This window comes from Cynocephalus volans, chromosome 12, assembly GCF_027409185.1.
Source record: "Cynocephalus volans isolate mCynVol1 chromosome 12, mCynVol1.pri, whole genome shotgun sequence".
Lineage (NCBI taxonomy): Eukaryota > Metazoa > Chordata > Mammalia > Dermoptera > Cynocephalidae > Cynocephalus > Cynocephalus volans.
Window position 1 is genome coordinate 45,170,718 of NC_084471.1, and position 19,754 is coordinate 45,190,471.

At 37.0% G+C, this 19,754-nt stretch overlaps 1 protein-coding gene across 2 annotated transcripts in view; it reads left to right on the top strand.

Moving 5' to 3' along the window:
• Positions 1 to 19,754, top strand: part of OSBPL8 (oxysterol binding protein like 8) — a 200,145-nt gene that overhangs the window by 48,641 nt on the left and 131,750 nt on the right. For both annotated transcript variants that reach the window (XM_063075453.1, XM_063075456.1), the window contains exon 2: positions 9,336 to 9,444. The gene's annotated coding sequence lies outside the window, so the exon portion shown is untranslated. The remainder of the gene's footprint in view (positions 1 to 9,335; positions 9,445 to 19,754) is intronic.

A 19,754-nucleotide genomic window follows, 5' to 3' on the forward strand; every position in this document is an offset into this window, starting at 1 on the left:
CGAGAAATGGTATTTAGAGACCATACAGTGGATACTGGGGGTCTGGTTGTTACTGTGTTGGTCATTGTTTCTACATAGTATTTTGCTATTTCTTTTAAAAACACATGGAATGGTATATTTCACTTGGGAATGATTTTTTCTTCTTTTGAAGTTTTATTTTATTTATTTTTTACTTTTTGGCAGCCAGCATGCATGGGAATTGAACCCTGGACCTTACTGTTATTTCTCTTGAGGTTTTAGAGGGGAAGTATAAAACGTATAGAAAGAGGGGTCTTATATAGCTTTCTGTCAGTTGGTTTGATGTTAGGGAAACTTATATTACTTCAAGTGAGTTATGTTCTACCCTCCATAAATACTTTCTTCTCTATATCCAACTCCGCAAAATGTCCATTGAATCTTGCTGTAACTACATTTTATTTATTTTTTAAACTAGGAAATAGCCTTTCTAATCTGTTCCTTTCCAGATACATTCTTTTTTTTTTTTTAAGTTATAAACTATGTGGTAATTTATTTGAGATTACTTCAGTTTTTCTTTATTCTTTTGTAGCATTGTCTATCTATTGGTAGATCATCTAAATTAGTTCTCTTGTGGCTCAGTCTAAAACCCAAATAAATGAATCTCAAACAATGTAAACCGGAAGTTCAAAATAGACTGCATAAATTAAAAAAGTCCTTTAAATTATAAATATTTAGGAAAGATTCTGCATTAATGAATCCCAGAGAGGTTTATTTATATATTCTATTTCAGATAGTTAATTTGTTTTATTTAATATAAAGTAGCTTTAGAAGAGGTGTTTTTTGTTTTTGTTTTTCTTCCCTTCACTCTTCCACCCTTAGAAGTTGGGTGTAATAACCTTATTTGCTGCTGTAGGTGACATGCACATACTTTGTGGTAAGACTTGCTATATTATACTATTAAGTTTATTTTACTTTCTCTTGGCTATACTCCAAGTTCCTTGAGGACAGGAATGATGTTTAATTATTTTCTATATGTCCAGAGTCTAGGATAATACTTCCTTCATGACAAGAGGTAAATAATATTTGATGAATATGTTTTGAATTCCACAGTGGACATATAACTGATGGTGAAGCAACAATAGGTATTAAGATTTATAAACCATATATTTTTTGAATTATGTATAATAGTGGTTGGTCCGGAGATAATGGGAAATGGAATTTGTTTTTTTTACCTTGTGAGAATTTTGATAGACCAATTTCCTATTTTTCATTGAACTTAGGTTAACATTCTGGTTTTACCCTGATCAAAGTGCTGATGATATGTTTTTGCTGAACTCTACATAAGTAGTATGTATTTATAAATCAACAGATCAAAAAAGTTTTTAGTACATTTTTCTTTCTGCTTTTTATTATATAGTATGCATCTATCTAAAACAATGCATTTATTTTAAGTATTTGACACATTTGCCAAATCTAGAGATATAAAAAGTATTTGGACACCCTTCTAGTTCAGAATTTAAGTAATTCATTGGGCTATAATGTTTTGTTAGATAGTCATTAAATAAATGGAACCTAGATTATAATGAGTTTGTGAATAGACATACCTATATGCACATTAGTTATGTATTTAAAGGTTATGAAATAAGGTGCTTTTTAATGAGGTTTTTTGGGAGAAGGCAGTGTTTCTGGGAGTACTTACCTACCTACCTACATGCTCCAGAGCAATCAAGATAAGGCAGCCATCAGATTTTTTCTCTCTTGCTGCCTCGATGTCTTTAGGTAATTTACTAGGCTGTTCCCCCTTATCTCTCAGAGTTGGTGCGATTTGTTCAGTTTGTTTCTTCTGTTTCCCTGGTTGCATGTCTTCCTTATCCATCTCCCTAGGATTGTACACAGTGGGATAACTTGCACTGTATACTCCTAACTTGGCTTCCCCGTTGTCCATCAGTGTCCACCTTTTTGCCTCATTATTATCATTATTATCATTTTTCTATTATTATTATTATTAGCATTGTTATTAGAATGGAAGAACACAACAATATTCATAAGGCCAAAGTAGTATTATACTTTAAGAAGCATATGTACTACACTATTTTGCTGTAATTTTGATGAAAGCCATTTGGAAAACTGCTTTAATCAAGCAATTCACTTAGACTTTTTTTTTCTTTGAAAGTGCTCGTGAATAGAATATTGGTGCTAGCTTGATATTTGGAAACTCACATTTGTATAATTAGTTTCTCATTATGTTAGGCTTTCTTTTAGGATTTAACCCACTGTAAATATTGTAGATTAGTTCAGACTAGCTAAAGCAAGTTTTTCTTATTTGCAATCTGGTTTTTTGGTTTTTTGGGGGGAAGGTCAAATTTTCTGAGTGAAGTTAAGATTATTTAATTTAATCCTACAGATAAGTGATAAGATAATGCTATCTTCCGGTGATAAGAGGATAGTGTTATTCTTTAAAAGTATGGTGTATTCAGTGATCAGCATTTTTGCTTTTGAGAATCCTTGTTTTTGTTACATACGTATGCATTTCATATAACAAAAAAACTTCTGAGGCATCCTGTGAGATAGGAAGTCACAAAGGAATCATATACAGCTTGTTGCTGCCTTTGGTGGCAGTCATCGTTTGATACGGCATCATAAGGTTGTTATGATTAAATGACATGTGTTAAAGCCATTAGCCTGCCTAGTAGATGCTCCTTCCTTTTTCTTTTGTCTGTAATTGAAATAACAATTTAAGTCAAAATAGAGAAGAATTTTTATTAAAAATAACTAAGTGTAGTGAGGCTCCAGTTCCCCAGTGTCTAAAGAACTAATAACAAAAGGAACAAAAGAGAGAACACAGTCTTCTTTAAACTTTGAATTCAACTAGTAATTACGTTTAAATTAGGATGGGGGCCTAGCTTTAGCTTGGCAATTTCGAGAAATGAGTCTTCAGGGTTTTGATACACTGTTCTCTTTTACAGAAAAGTCATTAGACTTTTTTCGGTTTAGAAGCAATATACACTGTTTAAAAAGCTTAAAATGTCAGAAAAGACTTTCTTCTGCCCAAGGCTACTTTCTAGAGCCTACTGCCATGAAGTTTATTTTTAATTGCTGTTTTAACTTTAAAAAATATTCTTCCCTATTCCCAAATTTATTACCACTTAAGCATCTGTTGACTTTAACCTCTGAAAGATGGGGAGATTAGTGTGCTTATACTTTAAGCTCCCAACCACCCTCTTTGTCCAGGATTTTTTATGCAGTATTTCTTAACTTCCTGTTTTCAAAGGTAAGGTATTTAGGGCAGTTATCCTTAAATTCTTTCCTTTCTTCTTCCTGCTACCTTTTTCAGTTAGTCATGTTATGATTTTTACTTTATGTGTCTTCTTTGCTTTTTATATAGAGTAATTCTGTCATTACATAGTGTAATGAATACAGGGTAATTCTGGAAATTGAAGCAGGATTCATTAATTCATTTTATAAATATTGATTCTTTAATATTAGAGTACCCCAGGGCTCTAAATTTGGGCCTCTTTTCTGTCTGGACAGATTCCCATGGAGATCTCATCCAGTTTTACGGTTTTAAATTCCATCTGTCTACTTACTCTCAGTTTACATTTCTAGACTTCTCCATCTCAACCCCACCTCTGCATGTTTAACAGCTTCCTTGATATCTCCATTCAGAAGTCTAACTGGCATCTCAAAGTGAACATATCCAAAAGGAGGTCCTGATATCCAGTCCTTTCCTCCCCAAGGCTTCCCATAAAGTATTTCATACTTCTTAATGGCAACTTCATTCTTTCAGTTGCCCAGGGCGAAAACTGTGCTAAGTTCCTGTCTCCTTTTTCAGAAAATTCATACCATACATCTGGTTTATCAGTAAATCCTTTTGGCTATATATTTAAAACATATAAAGAATTTACACTGTTCACCACATTTCCTGGTACTATAATGGTGCAAACCACCATTGTCTCTTGCCTGTATTATAGCAAAAATCTCATTTGTAAGCTATCCTCAACCAGCAGTAAGAGGAATCCTGCACAAGTCTGATCCTTTTATTTCTTGACTTTCTTTTCAGCAATAGCTTCCCATTTCGTTCAAAGTAAAAGTCAAAGTCCTTCTGTCCTTTGGCTCTTTATGATTTAGAACTTAGTTTTCTCTTTGTCTTTGCTCACTACTCTTTTCCTTATTCTACTTGCCACAATAGTCTCCTTGATATTCATCAAACAAATACATGCTCCTGACTCAGGGTCTTTGTGCTTGCTGTTTACTTTTCTGGCTGGAAGACTCTTCTAGACATTTGGATGGCTCACCCCCTCACATTACTGAGATCTTGACTCAGTGATCTCAGTGAGGCCTAAAGCCTTTCCAAGCAATCCTGTTTCAAATTTTCTCCTACTCCTGTGATATGTCATATAACTCCTCTCTGCCTAATTTTTCTTCTTGGCACTGATTACTATCTAATATAGAGTATATTTTAATTATTTAATTTTTAAACAATTATCAGATCAGGTTCATTGAGGAAAACACACTACATGTACTTTAAGCAAAAGGAAAATTAATAACAGGAATTAGATACTGACAAATTTATTGGAAAATCTGGAGGTGTGGAAGTGGAAGGCTGTTCCTGGCTTTCAGGTTAGTCACTGCTGCTGATAATAATAGCTACCTGGTGATACCAGCGTGGGTTGATGACGGGGGCATTTGGTGATCAATGCAAAAACTTCATGTCTGTCAGAGCCCATGTGTCTGTTCACTGTCATCAGAAAAAGAGTGGTCTGGTTTCTGTCTCTCTTCCATCTTCCAAATATTATGCAAATACATTACACTGGCCAAATGTAAATCACATCCAGAATCCCAGAGGCAAAGACATTTCCAAAATGTAGTTCTCATGATTTTAGCTTCTGTGATACAGAGGAGAGCACAGAAGGTGGTGAGAATGAATGGTGAAATAAATATATCTGTACCTATATAGAAAGATATGAATACATATGTACATATTGTATTAGTCAGTATTCTCCAGAAAAACAGAACCAGTGGGATGGATGTATGTGAATGTGTGTGTGTGTGTGTGTGTGTGTGTGTGTGTGTGTGTGTGTGTGTGTGTGTGTGTTTAGAGAGAGACTGATTGATTGATTGGCAAGTATGAAATTTGCAGGGAAGACTGACAGGCTGGAAACCCAAGGAAGTTGATTGTGAAGTCTTCATTCTGAAGGCATTTCAGAGGCAGAATTTTTTCTTCTTCAGAGGACCTCAGTCTTTTTTTTTTTTTTCTCTAAAGCCTTCAACTGATTGGATGAGACCCACCCATATTATGGAGAGTAAACTGCTTTACTCAGTGTCTACTAATTTGAATGTTAATCACTTCTAAAAAACACCTTCACAGCAACATCTATGACCAAGTAATGGGTACCATAGCTTAGCCAAGTTGACAAATAAAATTAGCTATCACAGTCTATCCCTTGTCAACTTGGCACCATACATATTTCTTTAAACTATACTTGTTATGGGTTGATTTGTCCTCCCCCCCGACCCCCAACAATTCATATTGAAGTTCTAACCCCCAGTTCTTCAGAATGTATCTGTATTTGGAGATAGGGTGTTTAAAGAGGTAGTTACATTAAAATGAAGTCATTAGGGTAGGCACTAATTCAATATGACTGGTGTCCTTATAAGAAGACACTTTGACAGACATGAACAGAGGGAAGACCGTGTGAAAAACAGGGAGAAGATGGCCATCTACAAGCCAAGGAGTTAAACCTCAGGAGAAACCAAACCTGACAACACCTTTATTTTGGAATTCTAGCTTTTAGACCTATGAGGAAATAAAGTTCTGTTGTAATACTTAAATCTGTAATATTTAATCTTCAAATAAATACAATAACAATGTTATACTTCCACCTAACATGATACAACTATCCTGCACACAATATTCTAGTCCTTTACCCAGAAGAATATGTAACATGCTTGGGCAATATTCACTCTTCTTGTTATCCTATAACTTAAATACTATGATGCAGAGTTAACAATACTTAAATACTATGGTGTAAAGTCAGTACACCTTATATAAGAGAATGAGAGAGGGAAAAAAACAAAGATATTTGATACAGACAAATATATTCATAAGAAAATTACTCATAAAAATTACAGTTTTAGTTTCTGTAACTGATCAGGTAGTTGTAGCGTGTGTTTATAACTACCTTGTTTTACTACCCATTCTGTATTCCCCTTACCCTTAGCAAGTACCTCATCTGATCATGGTTCTTGACCTGGGGGGGTGACCCAAACCTTCATTCCTGAAGAAGAGTCTAGGCGATTAGTAGGACTGCCTGAATTGAGTTGTAGTTTTTCGTTGATTTTAATCACAGGGCATGGTAGTACTAAGAGATGCCCTACGGGATCTCCTGTTTTCTATACACACCCTTCCTTACCTTCTTACACCGTTGTGGTGTAGCAGTCCGATTTCACCATGATAATGGGGATCAGTCACTTCAGTCACTACAGTAACTCTCTTCTTTGCCTGCTGATTCAGAGGCATGGGGAGCCTAAAGTGGCTGGGTGGCAGTCTCAACTTCCAGTTTAGTAGAGTCATTGTGTCTCCTGGTGGAAGCAATCCTCCCTCTGGAACTGAGACCTGTATACCCACAGAGCATAAAGTTGTGGGGACAAGAAGCAAAAAATTTGCTAGTGGGTCAGTAGAGGTAATAGTGAATGTTGTCATTCCTATTTTCTCCTTCTGATTCCTGGCTGCAAGTCTTGGCTATGGGAAAAAACAGGACCATATTGGACATTGATTCAGAGCATATACAGCCTCCTGGAAAACCATACCCCAGTCCTGCAAGGTATTGCCACCTAGCTGGTGCTGTAATTGAGTCTTCAAAAGGCTATTTCACTGTTCTGTGAAAGCAGTTGCTTCAGGATGGTAGAGAACATGGTGAGACTAGTGAATTCCATTAGCATGCTATGAAGTAAGTTCCTTGTTCAGAAGCAATGCTGTATGGAACACCAGGATGGTGAATAAGGCATTCTATAAGTCCACGGAGGGGAGTTTGGGCAGAAGCATTGCGTATGTGAAAGATCTATATCCATAGTGTCTATTGCAGTAGGACTAAAATTGCACCTCTTGCGTGATGGAAGCAGTCCAGTACAACCTACCTGCCACTAAGTGGCTATCATCTTCATCCTAGTAGTATTATCTGTCTTCTGGATTAATACAATAGCCTCTTAGCTGAACTCCCAGTTTCTACCCTTCTCCCACTACAGTTGCTGTCAACACAGAGAGAAACTTTAAAAATGCAAGTCATATCATGTTATCAAGGGGTCCTTGCTCAGAACCCTCCAATGGCATTTCATATTGCTTAGAATAAAAGGCTAAAATCTGCAGTGGCCTACAGGACCAGTATGATCTACTTCTACTTTTCCTTACCTTTGTTACCTTTGTGATCACATCTTCCACTCTTACCTTTGCTCACATTGTTGTAGCTACATTGCTTTTTGCTATTCCTCAAACTTACAGGTTATACTCCTGCCTTAGGACCTTTGTACTGGTGGTTCTCTCTAACCTGAAAACTCTTCCCTCATATACCCACATGGCTAATTTCCTTCCTACTTCATATCTTTGATTAGCTGCCACCTTTTCAATGAGACCTACCATGTCCATCCTATTTAAAATTGTAACCCTTTATGCCCTAGTTCATCTTAACCTGCTTTATTTTTTCCCCATAGTATTAACTGCCTTCTAGCATACTATATAACTTACTAATTTATTTTATTTATTGTTTGTTTGTTTCCCCTTTTAGAATATAAGCTTTATGAGAGCAGGATTTTTTGTTTGTATGTTCATTGATGTATTTGAAGTGCCTAGTATAATGATTAGGAATGAGTAAATCACTAAAATGGAATGGATAAGATGAGAAAATAGGTAAAATATTTTTTGAGATAGAAGCTTCCTATGGAACTTTGTTATTTTGTTTTTAATATTGCAAATTTCTAGAATATAATGCCTCTCAGTATTCAAATATGAATTTCAGTGGGCATCCCACAGACATAAACAATGTTTATAACATCTGCTGTTTTGGATTATTTTATTTATTCACATATATGATAGTTGAGTTGAAAGTGTTAGTTCTATGCAACAAATGTTTATTAACTACCATGAACTAGCAGTTGATAGATCAGTGAAATACAGTCTTCGTCCTTGAAGAGAATTGACTTGTGAGAATAAATAATTACAATGTATATGACATGTAGTGAGGAAAGTTTATATAAAATTCCTAAATTGAAAGTCAGGGTAACCTCGTGGGCTAACCTTATTGGTTATATCAAAGACAACAGATGCCAGCCCTCTAAAGTCCAATTAAAAAAATGTTCTCACCAGCGTTAATATTTCAGAGCAGCCGTTTATACTTGCAGAAATGAGAAAATGTTTTTGGAACTCCAAGAAATGATTGGAAATCTACTAATTTGTTGGTTTTGTTAGTGATCTATTTTAAGGAAGAATTAGAGAGGTTACTACAGACCTCTGAATACATGTAGTGACTATGGAAGTTCAGATTGGAGGTTTTGATAGTTAAAAAGCTCAAAATAAATTTGTTATGAAGACATACTTCAAAGGCTTATATATAAGTATAAAAGTAGTACATATTCATGGTAAAAATTGAAAAATACAGAAACACAAAGAGTACTTTATATATAACATTCTGTCATTTGCTTTTCCCATCTCATGTGTTGTGGTCTTCTTTCCAGTTTAGTATATACAGATATACCTCATTTTTAAAACTTGCTGCATGATATTTCACTGTATGTCTGTAATATAATTTAAGGAAGCTCCTAATGATTGACATTAGGGTTGTTTCTGGTTTTTCTCATCATATCTGTTACTTTGTTGATGTGTTTATTTACATATCTCTGTACATTTGTATGAGTATATCTGTGTTAAAATTCCTAGCCTTGAAATTGCTGGATGAAAGCATATGTATTTCCAAAATGTCATCCTGATTTATATTTTCATCACAAAAAGTATATGAGAATATCTGTTTTCCTACACATTCTCCATTGTTGGATTTTAGCCTACTTTTTAGTTTTCACCAATGCAATAATGAAAAACTTATTTTATTTTATTAATTGTAAGTAGATTTAAGCATTTTTTCAAGTTTTGGGAAATCTCATGTGTTAACCTTGCTCTTGCTATTCACCTTCACTTGGAATATGTGTTCTTTCCTTTTTCTCTGAACTTTTACCATTCTTCAAGCCCATGTCAAAATCTGTTTTTTCCATTATTTGGTTTCCCAATAACATCAGCTTAAAATGATTTCTCCCTCCTAATATACTTAATGCTTTATTTCCCACATATCACAATTTTATACCAGTCCTAACACATGATTTTCTTCTTGTAGGATTTCCAGACTTACAGGATGGCTAAATGTTAATGGAAAGAGAAGCATAGACATATCTTCTTTCATTATGGAGGCAGGTTTGGCAGATGGAGAACCTGACCGAACTTCGGTGAGTAGTTCAAATATAGCATAAGGTACTATCATCTATAGCTGTAAGGTGTTTGATGTAAGCCATGATTTTATTTTTAAAATATATTTAAAAGAAACTTTAAAAAAATATTTAAAAAATAATATTTTAACTCCTTTGTCGATATGAGAATTATGGATAGTTTAAAGCTTGTTGGAGCACAACCCAGTCAGTTTTCTGATATTTCTGCTCCATCTCCTCTTTCTATCCCTCCACCCTTTCTGTCATATACTGTAAAACATACTAATATAATAGTTTGTGTTTGTTTTCCCCCAAAAACTTTTCATCTTTAGTGACATCAAGAGATGTTAACAGTTGAAGAAATGAAATGCCTCTAAATCTCAAATCAAGTGCAGCTATGAGCAGAGCAGGTAGAGGGAATGAAACAGTTAAAATAATTACTAGTTAAAGTAGTGAAGAATTAAGAGCAGTTGCCACATATCCACATATATTCTTTTTTTTTTTTTTATATTAAATCTTCAAAAAAAATTTTTATACTTAGAGACAGTCTCAATTCAAGATGCTAAATTATCAACCATGAAAGTGAAATGTAGTACTACCAAAACAATAATGTTGTGCTTAACAGAAAAATATTGTACACTGCTTTGGCTTTTAAATTAATTAAAATTTAACAAAATTTAAAATTCAGTTCCTCAGTCTCAGTAGCCATATTTAAAGTGCTCAGTAGCCACACATGGCAATGGCTACTGTTATTGGCAGCACAACTCCAAACACCCACTCCCCAAAAAAGGAGATTTGTGAGGTAAGGTTTGATTTGGTTTTATCTTCGGTTATGAAGGGTTTTCTGTTCCTTCCTTTTTCAAAATGCCTACTGGACTAACTTGGACCCTTCCCATGCAAAGCAAGCATGCATTCTATAGAAGACTGGGAAGTCACTATTGAAACAGAATCCTCCACAGGGAATCCCCTCCATCTCTCTCAGAGACGTGTGAGTGAGGGTTGTATCTTCCAGGCATAAAGTTCCAGCAGGGATGGGAGTGTGCACAGTCGTTTGGTAATTGTCTTCCATTTTGGAAGCAGCAACACTATTATACTCAATCCAGCAAGGACCCTGCTGCTTCTGATAAGAACAGTGCTGGTAGCCTCTTCAGCTTCATTTTACAACCTTGAGAAGCTCCGTCCTATTTTTGGGGATTTGTGCTTCGAACATCCATGCAGTGGAATGCCAGCTGCTGCAAGGAAAGTTGTTTTTTTATTTTTTTAGTTTGCAGGGTGATAATCCCCTATTATCTTTATTTATTTATTTATTTTTATTTTTATTTTTTTAAATTTTATTTTGTCGATATACATTGTAGCTGATTATTGCTCCCCATCACCAATACCTCCCTCCCTTCTCCCTCCCCCCCTCCCCCCCAACAATGTCCTTTCTGTTTGCTTGTCGTATCAACTTCAAATAATTGTGGTTGTTATATCTTCCCCCCCCCCCCGGTTTGTGTGTGTGTGTGTGTGTGTGTGTGTGTGTGTGTGAATTTATATATTAATTTTTAGCTCCCTCCAATAAGTGAGAACATGTGGTATTTCTCTTTCTGTGCCTGACTTGTTTCACTTAATATAATTCTCTCAAGGTCCATCCATGTTGTTGCAAATGGCAGTATTTCATTCGTTTTTATAGCTGAGTAGTATTCCATTGTGTAGATGTACCACATTTTCCATATCCACTCATCTGATGATGGGCATTTGGGCTGGTTCCAACTCTTGGCTATTGTAAAGAGTGCTGCGATGAACATTGGGGAACAGGTATACCTTCGACTTGATGATTTCCATTCCTCTGGGTATATTCCCAACAGTGGGATAGCTGGGTCGTATGGTAGATCTATTTGCAATTGTTTAAGGAACCTCCATACCATTTTCCATAGAGGCGGCAGCATTTTGCAGTCCCACCAACAATGTATGAGAGTTCCTTTTTCTCCGCAGCCTCGCCAGCATTTATCGTTCATAGTCTTTTGGATTTTAGCCATCCTAACTGGGGTTAGATGGTATCTCAATGTGGTTTTGATTTGCATTTCCCAGATGCTGAGTGATATTGAGCATTTTTTCATATGTCTGTTGGCCATTTGTATATCTTCCTTAGAGAAATGCCTATTTAGCTCTTTTGCCCATTTTTTAATTGGGTTGCTTGTTTTCTTCTTGTAAAGTTGTTTGAGTTCCTTATATATTCTGGATATTAATCCTTTGTCAGATGTATATTTTGCAAATATTTTCTCCCACTCTGTTGGTTGTCTTTTAACTCTGTTAATTGTTTCTTTTGCTGTGCAGAAGCTTTTTAGTTTGATATAATCCCATTTGTTTATTTTTCCTTTGGTTGCCCGTGCTTTTGGGGTGGTATTCATGAAGTCTGTGCCCAGTCCTATTTCCTGAAGTGTTTCTCCTATGTTTTCTTTAAGAAGTTTTATTGTCTCAGGGTGTATATATAAATCCTTAATCCATTTTGAGTTGATTTTAGTATACGGTGAGAGGTATGGATCTAGTTTCATTCTCCTGCATATGGATATCCAGTTATCCCAGCACCACTTGCTGAAGAGGCAGTCCCCAGTGAATAGGCTTGGTGCCTTTGCCAAAGATCAGATGGCAGTAAGTGTGTGGGTTGATTTCTGGATTCTCTATTCTATTCCATTGGTCAATGTGTCTGTTTTTATGCCAGTACCATACTGTTTTGGTTATTATAGCTTTGTAGTATAGCTTAAAGTCCGGTAGTGTTATGCCTCCAGCTTTATTTTTTTTGCTCAGCATTGCTTTGGCTATGCGTGGTCTTTTATTGTTCCATATAAATGTCTGAATAGTTTTTTCCATTTCTGAGAAAAATGTCTTTGGAATTTTGATGGGGATTGCGTTGAATTTGTATATCACTTTGGGTAGTATGGACATTTTCACTATGTTGATTCTTCCAATCCAAGAGCATGGAATATCTTTCCATCTTCTTGTATCCTCTCTAATTTCTCTCAGCAGTGGTTTGTAGTTCTCATTATAGAGATTTTTCACATCCTTGGTTAACTCAATTCCTAAGTATTTTATTTTTTTGGTGGCTATTGTAAATGGGCAGGCTTTCTTGATTTCTCCTTCTGCATGTTCACTATTGGAGAAAAGAAATGCTACTGATTTTTGTGTGTTGATTTTGTATCCTGCTACTGTGCTGAAATCATTTATCAATTCCAACAGTTTTTTTGTAGAGGTTTTAGGCTGTTCGATATATAGGATCATGTCATCTGCAAACAGGGACAGTTTGACTTCATCTTTTCCAATCTGGATGCCCTTTATTTCCTTCTCTTCTCTGATTGCTCTGGCTAGTACTTCCAACACTATGTTGAATAGGAGTGGTGAGAGTGGGCATCCTTGTCTAGTTCCTGTTCTTAAAGGAAAAGCTTTCAGCTTTTCCCCATTCAGGATGATATTGGCAGTGGGTTTGTCATATATGGCTTTAATTATGTTGAGATACTTTCCCTCTATACCTAACTTATAGAGGGTCTTTGTCATGAATGAGTGCTGAACTTTATCAAATGCTTTTTCAGCATCTATAGAGATGATCATATGGTCCTTGTGTTTGAGTTTATTAATATGGTGTATCACATTTATTGATTTGCGTATGTTGAACCAACCTTGCATCCCTGGGATGAATCCCACTTGATCGTGATGAATAATTTTTCGTATGTGTTGCTGTATTCTGTTTGCTAGTATTTTAGTGAGGATTTTTGCATCTATATTCATCAAGGATATCGGCCTGTAGTTTTCTTTTTTGGTTATATCTTTACCTGCTTTTGGTATCAGGATGATGTTTGCTTCATAGAATGAGTTTGGGAGATTTGCGTCCGTTTCAATCTTTTGGAATAGTTTGTAAAGAATCGGTGTCAATTCCTCTTTGAATGTTTGGTAAAATTCTGCTGTGAATCCGTCTGGTCCTGGGCTTTTCTTTGTTGGGAGCCTTCTGATAACAGCTTCAATCTCCTTTATTGTTATTGGTCTGTTCAAGTTTTCTACGTCTTCACGGTTCAGTTTTGGGAGCTTGTGTGTGTCCAGAAATTTATCCATTTCCTCCAGATTTTCAAATTTGTTGGCGTATAGTTGTTTATAGTAGTCTCGAATGATTCCTTGTATTTCAGATGAATCAGTTGTAATATCACCTTTTTCATTTCTAATTTTTGTTATTTGAGTCTTCTCTCTTCTTTTTTTTGTTAGCCATGCTAATGGTTTGTCTATTTTATTTATCTTTTCAAAAAACCAACTTTTTGATTCGTTGATCTTTTGAATTGTTTTTTGGTTTTCAATTTCATTCAGTTCTGCTCTGATCTTAATGATTTCTTTCCGTCTGCTAACTTTAGGTTTGGATTGTTCTTGTTTTTCTAGTTCTTTAAGGTGAAGTGTTAGATTGTTCACTTGCCATCTTTCTATTCTTCTGAAGTGAGCATTTAATGCAATAAATTTTCCCCTCAATACTGCTTTTGCAGTATCCCACAGGTTTTGGTATGATGTATCATTGTTTTCATTAGTTTCAATAAACTTTTTGATTTCCTGCTTGATTTCTTCTTGGACCCATATGTCATTAAGTAGAATGCTGTTTAATTTCCATGTGTTTGTATAGTTTCCAGAGTTTTGTTTGTTATGAATTTCTAGTTTTAATCCATTGTGGTCTGAGAAGATACATGGGATAATTCCAAGTTTTTTGAATTTATTGAGACTTGATTTGTGACCTAATATGTGATCTATCCTGGAGAATGATCCATGTGCTGATGAGAAGAATGAATATTCTGAGGTTGTTGGGTGGAATGTTCTGTAGATATCTGCCAATTCCAATTGGTCTAGAGTCTTGTTTAGATCTTGTGTTTCTCTACTGATTCTTTGCCTAGATGATCTGTTTAATATTGACAGTGGAGTGTTCAGGTCTCCTGCTATTATGGTATTAGTGTCTATTTCCTTCTTTAGGTCTAATAGAGTTTGTTTTATAAATCTGGCTGCTCCAACATTGGGTGCGTACATATTTATGATTGTTATGTCTTCTTGATGGATCAGTCCTTTTATCATTAAGTAATGTCCCTCATTGTCTCTTTTTATGGTTTTTAGTTTAAAGTCTATTTTGTCAGATATAAGAATAGCTACTCCAGCTCGTTTTTCTTTTCTGTTTGCATGGTAAATCTTTTTCCATCCTTTCACTCTTAGTCTGTGTGAATCTTTATGGGTGAGGTGGGTCTCTTGTAGGCAGCATATAGTTGGGTCCTGCTTTTTGATCCAGTCAGCCAGTCTGTGTCTTTTAATTGGGGAATTTAAGCCTTTAACATTAAGAGTTGTTATTGAAAGGTGTTGATTTATTCCTAGCATTTTATTGGTTGTTTGGTTGTCTTAGGTGTCTTTTGTTCCTTGCTTTCTGATTTACTGTTTGGTGTCTTTGTTTGTTGGTTCCTTAGGTTGTAGATAGTGTTTTTGTTAGCTTGTTTTCTCTTCATAAATGCCATTTTTATTGTATTAGCGGGTTTAGATTTTTCTTGCGTTTTTATGGCAGTGGTAGTGATTTTTCAGGAACCAAACCCAGTACTCCCTTGAGGATTTCTTGTAAGGGTGGTCGTGTGTTAGTGAACTCCCGCAGTTTTTGTTTGTCTGAGAAATATACTATTTGCCCCTCATTTCGGAAGGATAGCCTTGCAGGGTAGAGTATTCTTGGCTGGCACTCTTTGTCTTTTAGTATTTTGAAAATATCATCCCATTCCTTTCTAGCTTTTAGGGTTTGTGATGAAAAGTCTGATGTTAACCTGATTGGGGCTCCCTTATAGGTGATTTGACCCTTCTCTCTTGCAGCTTTTAAGATTCTCTCTTTTTCTCTGAGTTTTGACAATTTGACTATGACATGTCTTGGAGAAGGCCTTTTTGGGTTGAATACGTTTGGAGATCGTTGATCTTCCTGGATCTGAAGATCTGTGATTTTTCCTATACCTGGGAAGTTTTCTGCCACTATTTTGTTGAATATGTTTTCAATGGAATCTCCTTTTTCCTCCCCTTCTGGAATACCCATGACTCGGATATTTGAGCGCTTGAGGTTGTCTGATATCTCTCTCAGATTTTCTTCCATGTCCTTGATTCTTTTTTCTTTCTTTTTGTCTGCTTGTGTTATTTCAAACAGCCCATCTTCAAGTTCAGAGGTTCTCTCTGCAACTTCGACAAGCCTGCTGGTTAAACTCTCCGTTGTGTTTTTTATTTTGCTGAATAACTTCTTCAGTTCAGCAAGTTCTGCTACATTTTTTTTCAGGACATTGATTTCCTTGTATATTTCCTCTTTCAGATCCTGTATACTTTTCCTCATTTCATCATGATGTCTAGCTGAGTTTTCTTGTATCTCATTCAGTTTCCTTAGAATTATCACTCGAAATTCCTTGTCAGTCATTTCAAGGGCTTCTTGTTCTATAGGATCTAGAGTATAAGATTTATTAACTTTTGGTGGTGTACTTTCTTGATTTTTTGTATTTCTGGTATCTTTTTTTTGGTGTTTATTCATTGTGGCAGGGGGTTTCACAGTCCACCGGTTTGAGACTAATGACTAACTAGGATGTTGCTGTGGTTGCCAATTTGTTATGGTTCCCGCCGTGACTGCTCAGTTGGCCTCTAGTGTCTTGTGTGTGTGGTTGCCTCGGGTCTTGGGCTTCTCTGGGGATCCACCTTTCTGGTCAGCTTGTACTCTGCTGGGCTGGTGGATCACGTACCACAGGGTGTGTGATCTCTGTTGAGCTTTCACTTCCTGTACAGGACTTCTCCCTGTTCCGTGTGCTCTGGCCCAGGCTGTTAGATCGTGCAGTGGCGACCCCACCGGGTGTGTGGTTTCTGTCGAGTCTCTGCCTCCCTGGCCACATGTCTCCCCCCTCTGTGCACACTGTGCTGGGCTGGGGTGTGTCTTTTGCACCCCTCGTCTATCAGCTGGGCCTTCAAGACCCTGCTCAGCACCGCCTCGCCCAGGAAGTCTACCAGGTTTCTGCTAGGCACAGACGACTGGTCTCTCTGGGTGCCTTTGTAGCACTGTGTAGATCTTTCTCGGGTCTTGTTCACCTTTGTATCCCCCCGGTATAAACCGAGTCTAGTGCCCGCCTGCAGCCTGCTCTCCGGCAGGTTCAAGCGGACCTGGGAACTCTCCTACCACACTATTCCCAACCAGAAATTCGTTAGGCTTTTTTCCAAACTGGTGGTCGCAGAGATGGTATCTGCCTCCCAGTAACAGGAAGTTTACCGGGGCCGGAGTCCAGGGTGTGGTGGAGTGACAGTCGGCCTGCCCGTACTTCCTTGCCCTCCCAACACTGGTAGGGACACCCCACGCCCCCAGCCCCGCCAGAGAACCGTGGAGGGAGTGGGAGAGGAGGCCGGCCCGCAGGCTCCGGAAAGCCCAGCGCCAGGCCAAGCAAATGGGCTCAGTGATGGCCAAGCAGGGCGGTGCTGCCTGCACCTGGGAAAATGGAGGCAGCACCGGGGCGGTGAGTGGCCTGGTTGTGCAGGCGGGAGCCGCGTGGGCATCCACCCCCCGAATAGAGCTGTGCCAGGGATCACTCACAGTGCTGTGCCAGGTCGGGTGCTCGCTCTCTGTCTCTGGTTTGTCGCCTTCCGTGTTCTCGGCGCTGCCGCCTCGGGCTGTTCAGTCGCGGCGCCGCTCGGGCACTCCCAGGAATCTTCTTTAATGCCGGTCTGAAACCTCGATTCCTGAATAGGGCAGCTGGCCACCTTCAGTGCGGCCCCAGCCTCCGGGATCCTGGCTGCATCCACAGCAGCCCTGGCGCCGTGTTCCCTGTTTCAAGACTCGCTTTTGCAGCTAAGAATCAGTTCTTTTCCTGCTCCACACTTCAAAGCTGTTGCCTGTAAATGAGGCAGCCTCTCCTGCCGGGGGCAAAGTGGCGTTGAGCCCCCACGACCGGCCAGCAGCTGTAGTCCTCCCTTAAGAGATGGTGAGAGGAAGGTCCACAAGTTTCCCGGCTGCCTGAGGCCCAGTGGCCGCCTTTTCCACCTCAGCTACTCCGCGCCTGCCGCCGCAGCCGCTGCCATCTTGAAAACTCCACATATATTCTTTTCACGTTAAAATATTAAGATTTAGTAAACATTGCTGCCCTGTGATTATGATTAAATTATATTCTGAAATTTAAAAAAATAGATAAGTAGGGTAAATAGATAAGTACCAGGTAAAGTATACCTTATCCAATAAATTTTAAAAAACACACCAGTAGGGTAGGTTAAATGATGATTTGTCACTGTATAAAAAGATTTTGCTCCAGCATAATTTTATTTTCAATTCTCTTGTTGCATTTTGAGTGATTCCAGTAAATATTGACTTATAGAGTATATTTATTAGGAATGTTTCTGTTACCTAAAGTAATGGACGCCCTTCAGTAGAATGTAGTCAGCCAGTAGCTTTATCATTTGTTAGGTGGTAGATTCTTTGACAAATTTATATTGTTGGAATAAGGCAGAGGTCAACTTTTCTGTCTTTCATATTGGCGTGGAGTTGAGAGTGTTATATTGAGGAGCTTGTAAATTTTAATTTAATGAATGCCCTTTGTTAAGGCTCCGGTGCAGAAACAGTCTAATGATTGATAGCAAAATGCAGTTTTGCTGACTTGTATTAACTTAGTTCCAACCTCTCTTGAATTTCTGGCTTCTTAAATGGTCAAAAAAGTTAAACTTTAAAATGATAACTTGTTAATGGAGAATAAAATGGGTATGGAAATAACTTGACTTATGAAGAAGGTTATTGTCACGGTGATTATAAATGGAAAACTGATGGTAGGTTATTTTATTTTTACTATAATTTTAGAAAAAAAATTAAGATTAAACCTTGTCTTTAGAACATGATGTTTACTTTGCCATAAACATCCTTTTTTTAAATGCAAATGGACTTTCTTAGGTTCTTTTAGCTGAAACATTTTTTATCTCCTTGTGATAATAAAAATGTCAGTAATAGAAACAACAGTTGCTATTTTCTAAGTGTATGCTTTGGCAGACTGACCTTATAACAGCCATTAAAGGAAGATATTTATCTTCACTTGTATAGACAGGGAAATAGGCTCAGGGAAGTTAATTTTCTTCTCCAAGACCTCACAGCTTAAGTGAGGGTTGTCTGTCTCCAAATACTTAATAACTACTCAGATGTTGAGTACATACCTATCTTTCTGAATAGAATTGTTTAAAATTTATTGTTACATTTTAAAGTAGATATCTAAGTAGATAGTATTAAATTCTATACCAGAATTTCTGGGATGTATTAATAAAATTTTAATTATTTTTTATTCTAAATTCTGTTGATATTTAGAAGTTGGAGCAAAGTTGTTTAAAAAGTAGTGAGAACAATTTTCTTCTTATTGTTCATTAAGTTTCTCCTAGGAAATATTGTGGCTCTCTTTTAGAGCAAATAATACCAATAATTTCAATGTGAACTACTGAAATATTCTGTATTTGATTTGAACCTAATGTTGAGGTCCACTTTTGAGTTACCTATTTATGAAATATCACCTTTGAACTGAATGGCCTAACCTAGTTACTGTTTAGATTTGGGAGAGGTGGATAAGAACATGGGCTCTGTAAGACATTTAGCTACCTGTTAAAATCTGAGCTCTGTCACTTAGTCGTGTGACCTGGATAGTTAATTAAATTGTCCAGGTTTCCACTTATCTATTAAATAAAGATAATTGTAATATCCACCTTCCAGAGTTGTTTTGAGTAGTGAGAAAAAGTGCTTATAAAGTGCTTATTATAATGCTACACACATTGTAAATATCCATTAAATAAAAGCTACTATTGTTATTGTTAATATAACTTAATATTAAGCCTTCTTTCCAAAAAGATAAATAATTAGAAGTCAGGAGAGGCCTGTGAAGATTGGGTGGTTGCTGTACACAGGAGTAATTGAAGAAACTTTTTAAAGAAAACATAAACTTTGAATAGCACTGGTAAAAAAGGATCATAGGACTGAAAACCAGCAAGGAGCGCATTCTAGAATGGGAAAATAGCTGGAGGCAAGGCTGAATGGGGAATTAATTGCTCAAGATTTATTCTGGGTAAAACGAGTAGAAAAATGAAGTAAGATGGGTTGGAAGGGAGTCCTGTTTACAGGAATGATAATTGATGTGGTAGAGAGAGACCAAATTTATGGAAGACTTTGAGTGCCAGACTGGGGATTTTGTACTTGATCCTGTAGGTAGTGGAATGTCACTGAATATTTTTATGTGGGTGGAAGCAGGATATAAAATGATTTGGAAGAGTGAGAGACAAGATATTAAATAAGAGACTTCTACAGTAGTTTTGGTGTGAGGTTGAGAAAG